The sequence below is a fragment of the Lytechinus variegatus genome, chromosome 1 (genome assembly GCF_018143015.1).
Source record: "Lytechinus variegatus isolate NC3 chromosome 1, Lvar_3.0, whole genome shotgun sequence".
Taxonomy (NCBI): Eukaryota; Metazoa; Echinodermata; class Echinoidea; order Temnopleuroida; family Toxopneustidae; genus Lytechinus; species Lytechinus variegatus.
Genome location: NC_054740.1, coordinates 2,649,821 through 2,654,465, shown reverse-complemented (window position 1 = coordinate 2,654,465; position 4,645 = coordinate 2,649,821). Strand labels below are relative to the sequence as shown.

Here is a 4,645-nt window from a genome sequence, read left to right as displayed (position 1 = left end):
TGTCATAATTTATCCCCCCCCCATATGCTTTGGCGAGAGGGGCCGCTTGGCTGCTTGCCAGGTAGCTCTATTATATTATACGTGTTGTTCTCGCACTACGCACGCGCGAACGTCTAACCGCCAAGTGCAATATTTGAAAAAGAAAACTCGATCTACCGGTACTACCGTTTTGCTGTTGATAAGTCCGTCGATAATTCATCAAAAACTAAAGGAACACGGGTCAGATTCGGACAGCGACTTCAAAGTCATTTGTAGAAGGCTATAACAGTAAGTTCTATAACAATTTTCTTTGATTTATTTCTCAAATTGTCTCAAAATGTTAGATGTCGTTGTACTGCCACGACATGCACGACCACTGCACTGCCACCGTCACTGCCCCGTTGGCGCTGGCCGCTGCTCTACGGGCCGGGACGTGGCTTTGACGATAGGGAGTGCTTATGGTTTATGCTTTGTATTGGCAGAGTTAAGATCGGCGAGCATTGAATAGTAATTCGCTCATATTGCCTGATGTTTATTGTCAATGTTTTACAAAAACCATCTCTGAATACATTGAATTCGTGAATGAATAATGCTAATGTCAAGACTGTCAAAGTTTTAATTGTGAATAAGTTACTGCACACGTTAATTTACTGAAATTGAAAACTTGCCGACAAATATTGCTTTGAAATTAGGCCTATAATTTGTTGTTGTTGTTGTTGATAGATGTTGGTAAATGAGATAAAATGGAGGTGAAACATGGTAAGGGTCCTAAAGTTTAAAAAATGATAAAGGCTACGCAGGTCTATAACTTTGCTACACTGTACACACCACTCATTGCACATACTATTTCAATGGTAAAATGTGCACTTTGTGTGTGGAACTGTGACTGGACGGAGTGACAAACGATTCCTATTCAATTTTTCTACAGAGGCTGCAATAAATATGCAGAGAAAACTGGCGCTAATGCAGTTTTGCACCGGCCGATTACCAGCATACCTCATCACCAAAACTTGTTCCCAAATGTCATGACAGGTCTCTCAGTCACATTTCGATGTTAATATACCCACCGTTTTTCAAAATATTGGGAATGGCTGTATTTAGTCTTCGATCTCGACGTCGTTGATCTAATCCGTAGACATCACTTCGCGGATCTCTCGGATTCGCCGTAATATTTATATGGACTGAAGTTAGCAACCAAATCATGCTAACATGTGGCAAACAAACTGCCAGCATGCCGCATGCGAATCTTTTGATCGCATAACTTCGGTCCATATCAACATGACGGCGAATCCAAGCGATCCGCAATATTTTGAAAAGTGGTGGGCATATTGTGTATTGATCTCAAAATGTGTGTAGACAATTCTGGTGGGGAGTTTTGCTTGAAGTTGCATGCACAACGAACAATTGTCCATAGACTGTGTACAACGGATAGATCGTCTCCGCACAGCGATTCGAAGACCGCTGATTGGTCAATAGCGCAGATCACGTCATGACCACGTGGTCCCAAAAATAATTCCTTTGGACTGCGTGCGGAAGTATCGATAACGATATCCGGTCATGTTGTGTACACGGTAAATGGTCTTGGTTCGTGATCGGGATCGCTCCGGTATCGATCGAAAATTATCGAAACTGCAATTTCATGCATATTCACGCGACGCTCCAAAACCCGGAAGCCAATTGACTTTATGCACGTTGCGATAGACTCTACAAATTCCAAGGAACACGATGACATATAGACGCTAATTCGTAAGATTTTGACGGAAAAGCAAGAAGTATTCAAAATTCGCTTACCTGTGCGGTATCGGTGAGAAAATAGATCCTCCGAGAATACCTTTCATAATTCATATAAAATATAGGAAAATTGAAATTCTAGGTCGATTTTGGTACGAGGTGATAGGGAATTGCACACTTGTTTTGGTGGAATTCTGTGTGGGGAAACAAAAGGCTTGCACTGCGCATGCTTACTATATATTTATTCATAAATTGGTTCTCGGCAGTGGCTGGATGACGTCATGTAATAAGCAAAAATGTACACGACCGCTACGTTCACGCTCCGCTATCCGTTGTACACAATTGTTCACTGTGAGTTGGCTGGTGTGAAACTGCATTCGTGCCGGAGGGTATTCTTAGATCCTTTCATGGGGCTAGGCATATCAGTTTTTAAAGTAAATTTTATCCTCTTTTAAAGTTAAGTTTGTCCTGTGATCACATTTTATCTGTTTTTATTTATTTACTGATCAAAACTTGCCTAAAAAACGTCTGGAGTTCATCCACTGGCATATGATTGTCCATGAACGGATCCATGATTTCTCAAAGGGGGTAGTGGGGCACATTTTCCCAAGGAAACTTTAAATAACAAGCAAACCAAAAAGGAGATCCTCTTGTATGAGACAATATTTTTGATATAAATATTTGCTGTAACTTTCGAAGGGGGGGGGGGGAGAACACTTGTGTAAGAAAGCCACATTTTTATCAAACACATCAACTATTGCTCTCAAGGTGGGGGCACAGGTCAAATGTGCCCACTTGGATCTGCTTCTGCGATTGTCAATACCAGAAAAATGGAATTTATGTCATCGATTACTCTCTTGAAAATTGCTGCTCTAGAAATTTGATTTCAGATGACATAGCTATTACTAGTATAAAGCATGCACAGTTATAATACAGCCTTGTCTGAACTACGCTGAAATACTATCACATTTCCTTATTTTTATCCTAAATTCTGGGCTGGTAATCAGAGGTCCATGAAAAATATCTTTAACATTAAAGTTCTAAGATCATTATTTTTCTATTACTATATTAGTATTCTATTTTTGTTTGTATCTGCACATACATGCAGATTTTACAACACTTAAATTGATTTTATTTCATTTTCAAAGTTTGGACGACGGATACACTGGATGATAAGGTAGATGATCCAGCCTTATCTTGGAATGACACGACGGGTGTTGAACACAGAAAACGTACCGTGTACAAGAAACAATTGGAGTTTATGAAAGGTAGGTGTGTAAGAATTTTCTTCAGTAGAAAAAATGCAAAGGTTCATGAGATAAAACAGATTGTATTCCTGCAGTGGCCTAGCTGAAAAAAAAACCTTGTCAGGAATGGTAAAAAATCCTTAGAAAGGACAAATGTCATCCCTATTTAGAGGAGCACACGTCTTTTCTGACACCCCCCCCCCAGAAAAAAAATCAGTATGTTGGCTGAGGGGGGAAGGGTGGACACTTTTTCCCCAGGTATTCATTTGTTGTGGTATTTGTCATCATTGGGGCAACCTCCCATTATATAATAGGTTATTGTTTACCCATCTATGGTTAAACATAAATTTATTTATCATATTTTACAAAATGTTTTGTTGATATTTGTTAATTGGTATCATTCAATTGAATGGTAGAGTATACTGCAAATTTCTCAATATATAAAAAATATATGAACTTCTAAAGAAAGCTTAAACACATGACAAGCATTCATATTTTGAACCCTTAGCTAATATACTGTCCTTTGCATTGTTTTCATCCAATATTTCTTATTACAGCTTCAAGGAATTAATCCTGCCGGGTACCCATTCACTTCATCTGGGTCTAGTGATGCACAGTGTGGATGAAATTCGGGCTGAAGGAAAACACACCATGGCTAGGACTCAAATTCACGACCCTCTGTTTGAAAGGTGAGAGTCAGAACCACTAGACCACGACGTTCCCAGCTGATGTCATATACCCACTTGTTCTTTTGTATTTTATTACAAGAAGTCGCGCTAATTTACATTTTGTCCTCCGAGAACTATAAAAAATGGAGTGAAAATTTATTTCAAAGACATGTCCACCCTAACAAAATAGTTGATTTGATTAAAAAGAGAAAAATCAAACATAAAAATCGGATGAAAAATAAGAAAGGTATGACATTTTTAAGTTTCGCTCAATTTCACTTAATAGTTACATGCACATCCAGGTCGGTATGCAAATGAGGGAACTGATGACATCACTCATTCACTTTTCTTTGTTTTTAGATATGAAATATTATAATTTTCTCCTCATTGTCCTATGAAATAAAGTTTTATTTTTATTTTTTATTGTCAAATCTGTAAAAAATTGAAATATTGTACAATTCAAACAATGAAAACCAAAACAAAAAGTGAGGGTCTTATTTTGCATCCGATTTAGATGAAATATTTTGCATGATGCTTGCCTGATTTTCTCTGTTGATTCAAAACAATCTTTTCTGTGGTGGACTAGACCTTTAATGTGAAGATATGCATTGCTGGAAATAATGATATGATACTTGGGACATATCATACACACATGTATGAAAATATGAAATAATTATTTCATTTTATAGAATAAGCCTAACAAATATTCCTGACGATCGTGTGTACATTGGGTTAATTTTTTACCAAAATGTTGTTAAATTTCAAATTCAATAACTTTGTTATTATCAGATTTTAATGAAATTTTCAGCATGATCCTTTTCTGATTCATTCTCTCCCTACCAAAATCTCCCCTTTTCTCATGCTTTCTTTCTATGGTCCCCTTCATTCTCCTTATAACTATGTTATATGTAAAGTGTAACCGGTCGTCCAACCAATTTGATTGAAGGGCTAGAGGTACTCGAGACTGAAAGCTATGTGATATAATTCAAAGTGTACATCAGACAAACAAAAAACACTGAA

General features: G+C 37.6%; 1 long non-coding RNA gene across 1 annotated transcript; it reads left to right on the top strand.

Annotated features, from left to right (window-relative positions):
- Positions 1-226: 226 nt before the first annotated feature.
- LOC121405879 lies at positions 227-3,530 on the top strand. Its single transcript, XR_005968717.1, has 3 exons — positions 227-267; positions 2,859-2,978; positions 3,515-3,530. It is a non-coding gene; the product is annotated as an uncharacterized LOC121405879 (long non-coding RNA).
- Positions 3,531-4,645: the final 1,115 nt, after the last annotated feature.